The 16,539-nt window shown below is 43.4% G+C and overlaps 1 pseudogene; it reads left to right on the top strand.

Annotated features, from left to right (window-relative positions):
- The window catches only part of LOC102488191 (28 kDa heat- and acid-stable phosphoprotein pseudogene), an 82,455-nt pseudogene extending 66,251 nt beyond the window's left edge, over positions 1-16,204 (top strand).
- Positions 16,205-16,539: the final 335 nt, after the last annotated feature.

Raw genomic sequence — 16,539 nt, 5'->3', positions numbered from 1 at the left:
TTTTTTTTTTTTTTTTTTTTAGGTTTTGTCATATTAGGGGAAATGTTTGTGGGTGAGAAATAGGGAGGGCTGTAGAGAGGACAAGGAGAGCCAAGTCAAGCCTTTATGAAAGAGAGAGGGAGAGGAGGTCAGTGAAAGCCTCCGTGGCTGCAGAGCCAGGGGAATGTGCAGCCAGTTGTGGGGGAACCCTGGGAGGTAAATCAGAGACCTGTGTCTCCAGGACTGGGTCTGCCTTAGTCCCCTCACTGTGCTGAGACGTCGGCTTGGGTGGCCCCTGGGAGGTGTGGTCTCTGCGCACACTCAGCAGTGCGGTTCAGAGGCAGAGGCCAGGCCCCTGGGTCAGCTACATGCTCCCTGGCTGGAGGTCTGCATGTTCACTCTGTGCAGAAGTCACCCTGGCATGTAATCGATCTAGATGAAAGCGAGCCAGAATACCCCTGCAAGAGAGCCGACAGGAGCCACTCCTTTCTCTGGTCTTGAAACTAGCAGCATCTTTTTCTGCCCACATGGGTTTTAAGATCCAACCCCTAATTATTTGTATGACTCTTTTCTGGAGACTCTATGTAAACTAATGCGTACGTACTTAAAGACAACCCCGAATAGACTAATTATAGCACAAGCTGAAGTGCTGGATAAACTTGCAGGCAGCAGAAGAGGGGCTGAAATTCAAAATCTTAAAAGGTCATTTCCAAATTCAATAGCTACACTTCTCTAGATGTTCTTGGGGAAAGGCTCTTCAAAGAGTGGAGTCTTTTTTCAATAACCATTTTTCTCTGACTATAAAAATAAAATGTGATCTTTAAGAAATTTTGAAAAATTAAAAAAAAAAAATCACCCTAAATCCTACCACATGGAAATTTCCATGATTAACATTTTACAATTTTTCAAACCACATATAGATATACATTTATGTATGATCATTCTATACATGTGATTTTACATGCTCATAATTTTATAGTATGTATAATAAACATTTTCCTATATCATTAAAAACTCGTTTTAGTGTATATTAATGTACATCTCTGATTATTTCCTTATAGTAATTCCCTGAAGGCTTATAGTTGCTAAGATGAAGGACATAGAACCTCTAATGGCTTTCATATATATTGTTAAATTACTTTATCAGACAAGTATGAAGGTGTCTGTTCCTCTAAACCTTCCTTAACTCTAGTGATAATGATTGAGATCATAATTTCTAAAAATCTTTACCAATTGAATATATAGAAAACAGAATTATATTTGAAGATGTATTTCCTTATAATTACTTATAATGTACTTTTTCATTTATTTTATTAATAATTTACTCCCTATTTTATGGATTATTTCTTCATATCCACTATTAGTTTTATATTGAAGATTTCTATATTGTTCAATGTAGGAATCTAATTTTTTTCTTGTTGATTTGTAGGACTTTTTATATATTAAGCAAACTAACCATTTAGCTATCAAATATATTAGAAATATTACCCCAGAAAGTCATTTATTTTTCAATTCCTTTTTGAAAAACTATTTTATTCAACTTTATTATTATTATTATTATTATTATTATTATTTAGTTTGATCAGAAAGAGAGAAGTAAAGTAAGAAAACAAGCCACCTGGTTGGGGATTTGAACCGTGGTTGACCATGTGGGAGTCCAGCGCCTTTAACCACCATGCCACCTGCCAGTCACTGTTTTTCAATTTTTTTAATGATATTTTTCTCATATATAATTGTTTTATGCATTCAAAACTAGCAATCTTTTTATTTATGCTTTCTGTTTAGACTATTTCAAGATATCTTGATCTGAAGCCCCCTGCCCAGTCCGGGACCAGGGCCAGCCCATGCCACACCCCGTCTTCCAAGCTCACCTCCCAGTTTCAGAGCTAGTCAGGACAGGGGAATTGCAGGCTTTTTAATAAGACATTTCCATCTGGAGCCCCTCTGTCCAGTCAGGGATCAGAGGTAAGGCTGGCCAGCCCTCACCACACCCTGTCTTCTAAGCTCACCTCCCAGTTTCAGAGCTAGAAAGGTAGGGGTTTTCTTCTTATTTTTCTTTTTTCCTTTTTTCTCTTTCTTTTGCTAATTCTTTACTCTTCTTCCCCCACATAGGACAGAAGAATTGCAGGCTTCTTAAGCAGACATCTCAATCCGAATCCCCTGCCCATTTCAAGAGCCAGACTTTATTTTTTTTCTTTTGTTCCCCTCCTTTTTCCTCTTTTCTTTTCTCTCTGTTTCCACCTTACATTCTCATTCTGCTGCTTAGCCTCCACCCTCAGAGGGCCTAGACCAATTTAGGTTGACAGAAGCCAAACATCTGAACCTTGTGAGGCTCGGAACCAACAGCAAAGAAAGAAAGAAAGAAAAATTCCTTTTCATAAATCTGAACCCCAAACTCCTCCTGTGGACACCACATTGCAAACCACAGCAGAAGAGAGAAATTGGCACAGAAGGAATTCACAGCAAAGGGAAGCACACGCGCTCACAGCTGCAGAAATTTCTCCAAGACCTAGCCAAAGGTGAATACTTCACCGAAGGACTAAAATTCACAGAAGAGCCTCAAGTATGAGAAAACCAGGAAAGACGTCTCCGACAAGAGAACACAGTAACCTATCTCCAACTGTGGAAAATACAGAAGAATGGACCGAAATGTCAGAACTCTGAGCTGCAAGAGAAAAGAGACACTGAACTCCAGGAGAAGAGCAAATCCTTCCATGACTTGAAGGAAGAGATAAACAACATTAAGAAGTATTGAACAGGGACCAGCAGTTAGCGTAATGACTATGTCGCGGGACTCCCATGTAGTTGACCGCGGTTCAAGTCCCGGACCCAGTGGCTTAAACTCACACCAGGCGCATGTGTGTGCATGTCCAAGATCCTGAGAGGAGAATGGAGGAGAAGGGATTGTGGCGTGGCCATCCCCCCTGGGGGGTGATTTTTCACTTTCTATCTCTCTGTCTTTCTCTTTTTGTCTGGCTAGCGCACGCACCCTATAGCAAAAACCTCTCCAAAAAAAAAAAAAAATTATCAAACAGAACTTTTAGAGATGAAGACTGGAATGCAAGAGGTCAAAACCTCCTTAGAAAGTATTCAGAACAGACCACACAGAAGCTATAATCTCTGATCTGGAGGACAAAACAACTGAGTTAGATAAAAACCAAAAAGAATGAAAAAATAATAATAAAAATAATGAAGACAATATATGGGAAATACTAGACACCATGAAACACCCAAATATCTGAATAATAGGGGTTCAAGAAGGCAAAGAATCAGACAAGCATGCAGAAGATCTATTTCACCAAATACCTGCAGAAAACTTTCCAAATCGAAAGAAACATCCAGACCCAAGAAATATAAAGGACCCCAAAGAGAATCAACACAAGAAGATCCTCTCCACGGCACATCATAGCCAGAATGGTAAAAATTTCGGACAGACAATATTCTAAAAATGGCAAGAACAAAACATCAAATCACTTACAAAGGTTACCCTATTAAGCTAACATCAGACCTCTCATGCGAAACAATGTAAACTAGAAAAGAATGAGAAGATATATTCAAGACACCAAAAGAAAAATAATTCTAAACAGGAAGACTACACCCAGCAAGACTTTCCTTCAAATGGGAAGAAAAGATTAAAGTATTCTCCGATAAACAAAACCGGAACGTATTTACCAACATTAGACCAACTCTTCAAGAAGTACTGAAGGGCTAGGGCCAACAGGCGGTGTGATCAAGCATTATATTCCTATCTGGAAGTTAGGAATGGTTTGATAGAGAGGCTTGCTTTCTCACTTTCCCTCTCTCTCTCTCTCTCTCTCACTCTCTCGCCTTCTTTGGTCAAATTAAAATAAATAAATAAATGAGTAAAGTCAAATAAAATTTAGAAAATAAAAAGAAGTACTGAAGGGAGTTTTATAGCAGGAAAAGTAAAGAGAGGAAACAGAAAGAAGAAAAAGAAAACAACCAAGAAAATGGCTAACAAAATGACCGAGACATGTCTGCAAATATCTACAATAACACTGAATGTTAACAGATTAAATTCTGCAGTCAAGAAACATAAACTGGCCAAATGGAGTTAAAAACAAACAAACAAACAAACAAAAAACCCCAAAAAACCAGAATCTCTCCATCTGCCTACAAGAAACACACCTCATGGATAAAGACATACAAAGATTGAAAGTGAAAGTGGAAAAAAGTATTTCATGCAAACGGAAACCAAAAGAAAGGTTGGGTCATGATTCTGATTTCAGACAAAATAGGCTTTTCGACAAAAGCTGTAAGAAGAGACAAAGAAGGACGTGATACAATACTAAAAGGGCTAGTTCACCAAGAGGGTATAACACTTTAAATATCTATGCACGCAACTTGGGAGCGCCCAAATGCATGACGGAAAGACCCTTGGAGCTACAAGGGGAGATAGACAACACACCGATCATCGGGGATCTCAACACCCCATTATCTCCCTTAGACAGATCCACTAGACAGAAAACAAATGAAGAAAAGAGGGTCTAAACCATACCATAAATCAACTGGACTAGACAGACCTCCATAGAACTTTCCACCAAAACCCCATGAAATACGCAGTTTTCTCATGCCTACATGGAATTTTTTCAAAGTTCAACCACATGATAGGACAGAAAACATGACTTTACAAATACAAAGGCATCGGAACTGTATCTGGCATCTTCTCTGACCACGATGGAATTAAACTTGAAATTAACTTTAAAAAAAAAGAAAATACATAAACAGATAGAAACTAAAGAATCTACTCCTGGATGACTTTACAACCACTGGAGAAATGGAGACTGCACTACAGGTTTCATTGAAACCAATGGTAATGAGGACATGAGTTTCCCTAACCGGTGGGACACAGCAAAAGCAGCCATAAGACGGAAGTTCATAGCAATCAGTGCACATAAGAAAAAGATGGAAAGGTGGCAAACATACAACATAACAACACACCTGAAAAAACTGGAGAAACAGCAACAACCAAAACTTTTTTAAAAAGGCAAGAGAAAAGAAATGATAAAGATTTGAGCAGAAATAAATGAAATAGAGAATTATCAAACTATACAGAAAATAAATGAACCCCTTTTGTTTGAAAAGATAAACAAAATTGGCACACCGTTAGCTAGACTAATTAAGAACAAGAGAAAGGAACCAGATAAATCAAATTCACAATGAAATAGGCAATATTACAACAGCTGTAAGAGAAATCCAAAAGAGCATTAGAATACTATGAGCAACTATACACCAAAACAGGAAAGCCTGGGTAAGACGGACAGATTTCTGGACACGTGTAATCTACCAAGACTGACTGGAAGACATATAAAGCAATGAGATTGAATCAGCAATAAATAACTGTCCAACAAAGAAACGCCTGGGACCCGATGGCTTCACATCTGAATTTTACAAAATTTTTAAAGAAGGGCTAACCGTGGGTCCAGCAGGTGGTATGGTGGTTGAGGGCACTGGACTCCCACACGACACACTGTGGTTCAAGTCCCGGATCTGGCAGCTTGCTTTCTCTCTCTCTCTCTCTTTCTCTCTCTCTCTCCTTCACTGTCCCTCTCTAGTCAAATCAAAATTTTTAAAAAAAGAAAGAAAAAGAAAAAGAATGAGAGGAAGAAAGGAAAAAAAGAAAAAGTAAAATAAAATCATTCTTTTTCTTAAAAAAAAGAAGAGCTAACCCCCTATTCTACTCAAACTCTTTTTAAAAATCCAAAAGGAAAGAACCCTTCCAAATTCATTTTATGAAGCCGTCATCACCCTCATCACAAAAACAGGCAAGAACATAATGAAAAAATGAAAACTACAGACCAATATCTCTGATAAATATAGACGCAAAAATTCTCAACATGATACTAGCAAATCATATTCAACAACACATTAAAAAGATTATACGCCACGACCAGGTAGGCTTAGTTCCAGGGATGCAAGGGTGATTCAACATATAGAAAACCGTAAATGAAATACACCATATTAACAGAAAGACAAAAACCAGATGGTCATATCAATCAATGCAGAAAAAGCATCTGATAAAACAGAACATCCCTTCATTATTAAGACTCTCAGCAAAATTGGCATGCAAGGGACATTTCCAACACAATAGAAGCCATCTACCACAAACCCATAGGAAACATAGTGAATGGGGGAAAGCTAAAGCTCGTCCACTAAAAACTGGAACAGCATACGGCTGTCCACTTCCCTTCCACAGAGTACTGGAAGGGAGGGCCTGCAGGTCCGTGTCAAGCTACGGCCAAGAGTCTTCGTTCTGCAGGATGGGATTTGTTCAAGTTGTCATGAATAAAGCCTACTTTAAGAGATACCAAGAGAAATGTAAAAACCATGCGAGGGTAAATCTGATTATCAACCGCAGAAGTACTTGGTGATCCAGGATAAAGAAAAGTACCACACGCCCAAATACAGGATGATAGTTTGTGTAACTAACACAGATAACATTTACCCGATTGCTTATGCCCGTACAGACAGGGATATGATAGCCTGTACAGCTTATGCACATGAACTACCAAAATAGGGTGTGAAGGTTGGCTTAAAAAATTATGCTGCCGCATATGGTACTGGCCTGCTGCTGGCCCACAGGCTTCTCCAAAGGCTTGGCACAGACAACACCTATGAAGGTCAAGTGGAAGTGACCAGAGAGGAGTACAATATAGAAAGAATTGTGGATCATGGCATGAAGCATTGTAGAAAGTAAGCGAGTGCTGGCGATAACAACTGCCATCATAAAACTATAGACAAACCTGGGTCAGCCAGTGGCATGGTGGTTAATGTGGCTGGATCCCACAGGGCTGACCGTGTGGTTCAAATCCTAGGCCCAGCAGTTTGAAAACCAGACGAGGCACATATGCATGCGTGCCCAAAATTCTGAGAGGAGACAGGAAGGAGAAGGAATTGTGGTGTGACCATTCTCCTGCGGGCAGGCTCTCTGTTTCTCTCTTTCTCTCTCCCTGTCTCTCTTCAATGAATGCACACGCCCTCTAGCAAATTAAACAACAACAATACATAAGCAAACTTCAACAAGAGAGCACATGGAAAGAGGCTCAACACGGTGAGTCCTTAGTCATTAGGGAAATGCAATATCCATACTAAGATGAGACCATTTCACATCCACGGGCACAGCTAGAATAAGACAGACAGCCAATTTAAGTATCTGCAAGGATGTGGAGAAATTGAAACCCTCCTATTCTTTGGAGTGATGGAAATGTTCCAGAATCAGATAGTGAGGACGGCTGTAGTCATGTGACTATACCCCAAACCACTGAGCTGTACAATTTCCAAAACACATTCTGCCTTGTGTTAGTCATAATTGGCTAACTCCTGTAACAATACACTAAACTTCAAAGGGCATTTTTTTTTTTAACTCCCAAACTCTGATAGGAGGTGAGGGAGAAAGAGCTCAGTTTTGACAAGGGGGGGTTTGGAAAGCTTCTGAGAACAAATGGCATTTAAGCCAGACAGACCACAAAGAACAAGGGTTAATATGATAACAGCCATTGGTGACACACCCGAATCTGCTCTGGAAGCACGCTGAGATTTTGCTCCTAAATCTGTCTACACAGCACAGAATCTGAGACTCAGAGAGGTCAGGACGGCTGGCCTGTGGTTCCAGAACAAGTGAGTGCAGGGGAGGAGCAGCATGGGTTGAGAGGTAGGGGCCTGAGTCTCTCTACAGAGGGAGGGACAAGTACAAAGGCAGGAGGGCAGAAAACAGCAAAGTAAGAATGGGAAGTCACTCATCAGCCCAGGAGGGGGCCACCTGTCCTGTGAGTGTCGGGAACTAGGGATCAGTTCAAAAAGCAAGGCAGGGCCCAGATGACAGAAGGTGTTACGTGCAAGATGGAGGAGCCTAGACTTCCTTCTGGACTCTCCAAAGAGGGAGAGACTTTCAAGTCAAAATAGCAGATCCGCACTTTAGAGAAAGGACTCTAACCACAGCCAGGATAGTCCACAAAGCTTGAGTCAAACCGCTGTTGGAAGAGCCCAGGAGAAGCAAACTGAGTCCTGGGCTTGGCTGCAGACCTAAGAAGGGAGAAACTAATTAAACCACCATTCCCGACTGGTAAAAGCATTTTAGGTCTATAGTGAACACATAGTTCCCACCAACATTTGGCAGTTTCAATGTGGCCAAACAGTTCTTCCTCAGTGGAGGTATTTTAGACTGGGGACTGCTCATCTAGCTGTGCGTGAAGCACACAAATGCTACTCATCTCCAGCTTTCTAGGGACCTTGCTCTGCGACTCACCTTGGGAAGTCCTCCAGTTGCCTGCCATGAGAAGTAATGGGAAGCTTCTGATTTGGTCAGCAAGGTGTTAATCCCTTTCTCCTCGCCCTGGCACCTCACCTGGAGTGTGTTAAAGACCACAAGGGAGAGGGGCCAGTGGGTAGTGTAGTGGTTGGGTTGCCGAACTCTCACATGACCAATCACAGTTCTAGTCCCAGACCCGGTGGCTTTAGACTCGTGCAGGGCGTGTATACCTGCATGTCCAAAATCCCAGGAAGAGAATGGAGAAAGGATTGCAGTGTGGCCACCCCCTGCCCCTGGGGGTGATTTTTTGTTTTCTCTCTCTTCCTGTTGAGCGCATGTGCCCCTTAGGCAAAAATTTCTCTCTAAACACACACACACACACACACACACACACACGCACACGCACACGGGAGAAGGCAGAAAGGATACTGAGAGCCATCTGCCACTCAGCAGATTCCAGAAGGTGAAACAATCCCTTTCTATTTCCAGACTCACAGATTTTTGGTCGTCCCTCTCAGTGCAATGCTGTGTCAGGGCCAAGATCAAATCCCAGCTCTGTCATTTATTATCTGGGTAGACTTGGCTTTGGCCTAACCAACCTTGTTGTTCCTTGGGCTTCCCAGCTAGAAAAGAGAGATAACGATAGTAACAGCAAACCTTCAGAGCATCGTTGGGAGACTTAAATCAGTTAAATCGTGCAAGCAAATGCAAAGGAAATAACGCCTGAGATGCTAATACTCCCCAAACTCCTTGAAAGTCTTGTGTTGGGGACCAGCAGGTGGCGTGGTGGTTAAGGTGCTGGACACTCCCATATGGCTGACCACGGTTTAAGTCCTGGACCTGGCAGCTGGCTTTCTCAGTCTTTCTCTCTCTCTGTCACTCTCTGGTTAAATTAAAATGAATGAATGAATAAATAAAATAAGTAATTATATATATATATATATATGAAAGTCTTGTTTTTGAATTCTCCAGGTTCTTCCTATCTTTTTACAATGTAATCTGCAAACAGTGGTTTGCTTCTGTCCCTATGGTAGCGATACTTTCCATTAGTTCCCCAAATGATGTCATTCTCTGTCATTGTATTTGAAATCAATTGACATCATCGGAACCAGCTTAGCTTTTGAAAACTGTAGCATAGTCAATGCTAATGACGTCTGAACTGTTTTAGGGGCTGTTGTTTAATTGTTGTGAATGGAGCTGCAGCTTTTCTCCTGCGTTCATGTCCTCAATGTTGTTTTACTTTGTTGTTTTTTTTTTTTTTTTAAGAATGATTTTATTTAACTGCATTTATTTTTAATTTAACCAGAGAGGGAGGGAGAGAGAGAAAGGGAGAGAGAGAAAGCAAACTGCCAGATCTGGGACTTGAACCGGAGTCGGCCATATGGGAGTCCAACACCCTTAACAGTCACACCACCTGCCAGCCCCCGATGATGTTGTTTTACTTTCTGAAAGGGAGTAGAAAAAAAGAGAGTGCATTTTCATAGAGAGGTACAGTTGAAACAGAAGAAAATAATGTTTTTTGTTTGTTTTGTTTTGTTTTTGCTTTTAGTCACTCTTCTGGCTATACCACAGTGGGTGAAATTTCCAAATGTCAATATTTGCTTTCTATGGCCATTAAGAGGAATGCACATAGTAACTTAATGGATTGATCCCTCACCCCCTATGGGCATATTGAGCCTGAGCCTGCAGGAACAGCAAGGCCTCCTGCTCTCACTGCTTAGAGCTGAGTGGAGGGACCAGCCCACGTGTGACATGGCAGTTAGCCCCAGGAGCTAGGGCAGGCTCTGCTCTAAGCAGGTGTCTAGGAATCGCTGGCCTTAAGTGTCTGGGACTCGTGAGTCCCATCCGCAGTGATGGGGTTGTTCTGTGACCTGGGCGGGGTTGGGGGTGGCTCCACACTAGATAAAGGTCATGAAAAAAAAAGGGGGGGGGGGAGAAGCTTTCAGCCCAGAGAGGCTCAGTTTACCTCAGTTTGTCTCGGCTTCCTCTCCCCATGTTTCGTCTTTCTCTCTCATCTACAAGGAGTCTCACTCCCTGGTTATGAGTTCTCCATCGTTCTTTGCTTTGAGAGTGGATAATCCATGTGTTCATCTTCTGCTTGCCCAAGTTTTTGAAAGTGAGGAAACAATATACCCTAAGGAGAAACCCAAGGTGGGGAAGCAGCTATGAGGAAGAGCCACAACTTCAGATCTAGAAAAGCTGGTTACTCAGAGTAATTCGCACACCACCGAAAGACCAATCGGAACCATTAGCAAGTTGTTAGCAACGACTTCAAACTCCTCCAGTGTAGCCTGGAACCATTCATCAGGAGCTGTGTGTCACTAGATGTGACACCATTTCAATCAGAATACATCAACACCCTCCATTCCCAACTGCTTATTGGGTGCCTTCCCGGGGTGCACATCATAGTACCCCTAAAAGAAGATTTAAACACACACACACACACCTGCAGCCTTCAGCTCCTGCTCTTTTTTTATTTTTTATTTTATTTTATTTTTTATTATTTATTTATTTATTTTTTTGGAGAAGTTTTCTCTATAGGGCACATGCGCTTGTCAGACAGACAGAGAGAGACATAGAGACAGAAAGTGAGAAATCACCCCCTGGGGGGATGGCCACGCCGCAATCCCTTCTCCTCCATTCTCCTCTCAGGATCCTGGGCACGCATGCACATGCGCCCAGCGTGAGTTTAAGCCACCGGGTCCGGGACGCGAACCGCGGTCGACTACGTGGGAGTCCAGCGACATAGCCATTACGTTAACTGCTGGTTCCCCAGCTCCTGCTCTTGATGGAGTTACCAGAAAGATGAGGAAAGGTCATCAGCAGCTGTACAATCTCAGCAAGTGAGGAAGAATGGATGGTCCGAAAGTTCAGAAACTCAGGCTAGAGTCACTCAGATAGACTCCCTTTAGGAGTTAGGGAGCCCAGTCTTGAAGGAGAAGTACAACTGAGGCAAAAAAGCAGAGGAGACTGAAAAGAAAACATATTTTTTGTTCTAAAAAAATTTTTTTGGAGAGGTTTTTGCTATAGGGCTCACGTGCTCGCCAGACAGACAGAGAGAGACAGAGAGATAGAAAGTGAGAAACCACGCCCCGGTGGGGGGGTGGCCAAGCCACAATCCCTTCTCCTCCATTCTCCTCTCGGGATCTTGGGCACGCATGCACACGCGCCCGGCATGAGTTTAAGCCACCAGGTCTGGGACTCGAACTGTGGTCGACTACATGGGAGTCCAGCGACATAGCCATTATGCTAACTGCTGGTCCCGAAAACATATTTCTGAATAGCTGAGAGTGGGAACTGTGGCGTCTGATGCTGGGAATCAACCACTTGGCCTTGAACTCACTTCAGCGCTCCGAGCTTCGATCTCCACGCCCACAGGGAACGGTAATAGTATCAGTGTCTGTCTTACTGCGCTGCTGGGACAATGAAGTGGGTTAGCGCACATTCTTTACGAACCTGGTGGTCACCATTGACACACACAATCAGCGTTCACTGTTTTGCACAGAGCAAATACAAAAAAGTATATTTCGGAGCAGTAGCTATCTTGAGATTGCTTATTTTTAAATGCCTCTGCCAAAACTACTTTTAATTTGCTTAATTAGAACATCTTAAATGGAGGGACCAGCAGATGATTGACTGGTTACGTGCCTGGATTCCCATATAGTTGACCGTGGTTTGAGTCCCAGACCTGGTGGTTTAAAACTCATGCTGACTGTGTGTGCATGTGTGCCCAAAATCCTGAGAGGAGAACGGAGGAAAAGGGATTGTGGTGTGGCCATCACTCAGGGGTGACTTTTCGCTTTCTCTCTCTCTCTGTCTCTCCCTGTCTCCCTGGTGAGTGCATGTGCCCTATACAAAAATATCTTAAAAAAAAAAAAAAAAAGAAGAAAGAAAAAAGAAAAAGAAAAAGAAAAAGAAAGAAAGAAAAGAAAATCCTAAATGAAAACCCTTTATGGGACCAGCAGTTAGCATAATGGCTATGTTGCTGAACTCCCATGTAGTCAAACACGGTTGGAGTCCCAGACTTGGTGGCTTAAACTTACGCCAGGCACATGTGCTTGCGTGCCCAAGATCCCAAGAGGAGAACAGAGGAGAAGGGATTGAGGCGTGGCCATCCCCCCTGGGGGGTGATTTGTTGCTTTCTGTCTCTCTGTCTGTCTAACTGCCGAGCGCATGCGCCCTATAGCAAAAACCTCTCCAAAAAACAAAACAAAACAAAAAACCCTTTATAAAATAAACCCCATAAAATTAATTTATTTAGATATACGGAAATAGGAGGGCAGGGTGTTTCCTATCTTTTTTTTTCAATGAACCTATATTTTCTTCTTCTTTTTTTAATTGTCAGTAGTAAAGGGATGCTATATCTCTTAGCTTGGGCTGCTCTCACAGAGTACTGCAGACTGGACTGCTTAAACAAAGATACTTCACACAGTTCTGGGGATTGGAAGTCCAAGATCGTTTTACTAGCATGGTCGAGTTCTTGGCAGGGACCCACTTCCTAGCTCAGAGGGTTGCCTCCTGCTCTGTTCTCATAAAAGCTCTCTGGCTTTACTTAGAAAGGCACTAAAATACCACCATGAAGCGCATGTCTCAAGACTTCATCTCAATCTAAATACTTCCCAAAGGTACCCCCCCATACATCACATTGGGGATTAGGGCTTCGCTGTGTGAAACTGGGCGTTAGGACACACACACACTCACTCCCCAATACCGTACTAAAAGGAAAATAAGAAACGAGGACTTTAAATGGGTGCGTTCCGAACGGTTCTACAAAGTCAAGTGTTTATAAGCTGAAGTTTAGCAGTAAGAGAAAGCGGAGTATAATAGCTCTGCCTTGAAGATTAGGCTGTGACTTTCTGGACCAAAAAATGATCAACGTTTTTGAAATTGAAATTGAGAATGTTTGAAGATATGGAACTCAGAGATTCTGGTAATGTGGCAGGGCAAAGAGTTGCTTGATTCAGGAAGGTGGGGTGGAATCATGTTTTCATCCTTTTCACTTAAGTATGCTTACAGCCTTCTTAGTATCGACGAATAAACAGGTTGTTTTGTGATAAACTGTGTGGTAGACGCAGCTTTGCTGTTGGTGGTGCGCTTGTGGTGGTGGTGTGCAGTGCACGAAGCCTCAGGGGCCTTTCCAGAGCCTCAGTGGCCAGTCTGTTTGTCCCTTCCCCTCCTTCCGTGCTGTCTGTGCCTGGAGTGTCTATCCCATCTCTCCCAAGTTTGCGGTGGAGCAGAGAAGAGGGGCCTAAGGATCCCAAGTGAAAGGAAAAGGAGTTTTCACATTGCAACAATGTTGATCAAGGGAGCTCATTCATGTCTACAGAAATTCTAGCACCAAAGGAGGAGGAGTTTGATTTAAGCAAATGAGGTTTAAGTTCTAGGGCTTCATTTACATGAGCCCCTCCCAGGGGCTTTTGTCTTTATGTTGAGGGTGGCTCCAGACAGTAACAGCCACAAGGCCTGCAAAACCTGGACTGCCTCTGGTGGGCATGGCCAGTTAACAATGGGATTTCTTTCTTGGGCTTTGTAGGCTTTCCAGAAATCTCACTCTCATAAAATGTTACTTCTCAGGAATAGTTTCTACTGACATTGAAACTTATTAACAACTAACAGTGCAACAATCTGTTCTCAGACCTGGTGAGCTGTCTGGTCTCTAACTAGGTTTCGTAATAAATGTTTGCTGATTGAACAAGGATAAAGTGCATGAGAGGGAAAATGGATATATTGAACGTTTCTCTCTGCATGAATTATAAAGATTTTTCTTTTCTTCATACTTTGCTGAGTTTTTCAAAATAGCAAACATGCATCAGTTTGAATAATTTTATAGTTTTTGTTTTTGTTTTTGTTTTTTTCATAGGATGTGTGGCACTCGCCAGAAAGCGACAGAGAAAAGGAAAGAAAGAACTTTCTCTCCAGTGGGAGATAGCTTCTCGGCAATCCCTTCTCCTCCATTCTCCTCTCAGGATTTTGGGCACTTGTGCACACACACCCAGCAAGATTTTCACACCACTGGGTCCAGGAATCTAACTGCAGTCTGCTATGTGGGAGTCCAACACCTTAACCACCATGCCACCTGCTGGCCCCCATTTTAAAGGTAGTTTTAAAACTTCACAGTAGGAATGGTCTTTCACCTGCACATGTGTGAAAGGCTTGATCTGTGGCCTTCTGTTAGTCTAATAATAGCAAGTCAAGTGAGACTCTCGCAGGCCTCAGCTCAAGCAGCCCGCAGCCCAGCTGCTAGACATCTCCAGGTGCCAGTCGCAGTCTGAGCCCGCTGGAAGGCAGAGAACACAACCCAGGCTAACACAGCTTGGTCTATACAGGATAGCCAAGTAGGTGAGGGAAGGAGAGGGGAGGGGAAGAACAAAGCTTGTGGCCTCAAAGATCCTCTTCCATAAATAGAGATATGTACAGAAGCAGAGATACACCTTAGCTGTGAATTCCCTTCTTTTCACCATAGAAGGGGTCATGCACAGCCCAGGAAGGATCTGGATGAATCCAGCAGCTGAGCACCCCTCTCCCTCACATATTTTAAGAAGGAATGTGGGGCCAGTAGGTGGTATGGTGGTTAGGGGTGCTGGATTCCCATGTGGCTGACCACGGTTCGAGTCCCAGACCTGGCAGCTTTAGTTTCTTTCTTTCCCTTTTTCTCTCTCTCTGGTCAAATTAAATAATAATAATAATAAAAGGCATTAAATAAATAATTATTTAAAACAAAAAAATATATAAAAGGAAAGAAAGTAGTGGCTTCTGGAGTGCAGTGGTTAGGAGCTGGGCAGAAGCATCAGATCCTTTTCATTCTACCAGGGTTTGAGTCCCAGCCATGGGTGCCAACCCAGGGCCATGAACGGATAGAGAACTGGCAGGAAAAAGAACCGCTACATGACCGGGCCTTTTTATGAGGTGCTTTCTCCCTTCTTTTGTACCCACAGGTATTCTGGTATTAAAAAAAAAATGTCAGGGAACCAGCAGTTAGCGTAATGGCTATGCCACTGGACTCCCACGTAGTCGACTACGGTTCACGTCCCGGACCCGGTGGCTTAAAACTCACGCCAGGTGCGTGTGCATGCGTGCCCAAGATCCTGAGAGGAGAATGGAGGAGAAGGGATTGCAGCATGACCATCCCACGGGGGGGGGGGGGGGGTTTTTCACTTTCTTGCTTTATCTTTTCCTTCTTGGCGAGTGCACACGCTCTATAGCGAAAACCTCTCATAAAAAAAAAAAGTCTGCCAAATTTGGATGTTAAAATATACATTGGAAATATAATAATGGCTCCTATTTATCGGGTTCTTAGCATGTATCAGGTCCTGTACAAAGGTTTTGCATGCATTGCATCTCATTTCACTTCCCGTTTACTTTCCCAGCGAGCTTGCAAGTAAGAACTATTTTTATTAATTATTTTTATTAATCCCATTTTACAGATGAAGAAGGAAAATCTATGCGTCCTATGCATACCTGGTGGCCGGTAGCCCCTGGCTGAAATCCCCGTGCTCTACTCTCCCTTCTTAACGACTCCTTTCCAAGGGCGCCCCTGAAAAGGGGCCAGGTTCCACAGAGCAAAATGAACTCGAATACGAATCATTTTGCAAAAAAAACCCCACAAAAGTTGACTTTCAAGAACAATGGGATACTTGCCTTTTAAGTTGAAAAAGGGTTGGAAAAAGGGAAAACCGTTTTTCAAAACAGGCCGATGTCCTAGACAGTAATGGGTGATTACTAACTCATTTCATTAAACTAAATTATGAATCTGCTTTTCAATGAAGTGTCTCGTCACTGTCACAGCTGTGCCCTGTTCCATTTTCCAGCTTCATCTTGGCCGAGCGTGGGAAACGATTCGGCCTGAGTGTAATCCGCGAGGCCCAGGGAGGATGTTTGGCCGCTATTGTCTTCCTGGGTGTCCTCACTCGGGGGCCTGACATTCCTCGCGTGTCTCAGGCAGTGAAGGAGCAGTGAAGCGCGGGGAGCCGTACAAAAGCCATCCAGAACCATCCACCTAGAGATCCATTCAGTGCGCTCACGAGAGACCCAGCATGTCCGGGGAGAGGAGGAAAATACCCTGCCCGGAGGGTGGGCGGTGGGTGGCCCTGCGAGGGTCCACAAAGAAGCGGGCGGAGGAAGGGGGGGGGGCGGCGAGTCTTCGGGACCCCCAAGCACCCCGGACGCGCCCAGCGCGAGCGGCCGAGGAGGCAGGGGAGAGGGGCGCAGGGCGTGATCGCGGGCGTCTTCCCCCTAGAGCCGTTGCCACCGCGGCGCCCGCGCTTCATTCATCCGGCAGGCGCCGCCGCCCC

Source organism: Tupaia chinensis, unplaced genomic scaffold (assembly GCF_000334495.1).
Source record: "Tupaia chinensis unplaced genomic scaffold, TupChi_1.0 Scaffold000112_1, whole genome shotgun sequence".
NCBI classification, from domain to species: domain Eukaryota; kingdom Metazoa; phylum Chordata; class Mammalia; order Scandentia; family Tupaiidae; genus Tupaia; species Tupaia belangeri.
The sequence above is the reverse complement of the archived record's forward strand: the minus strand, read 5'-3'. Positions and strand labels throughout refer to the sequence as shown.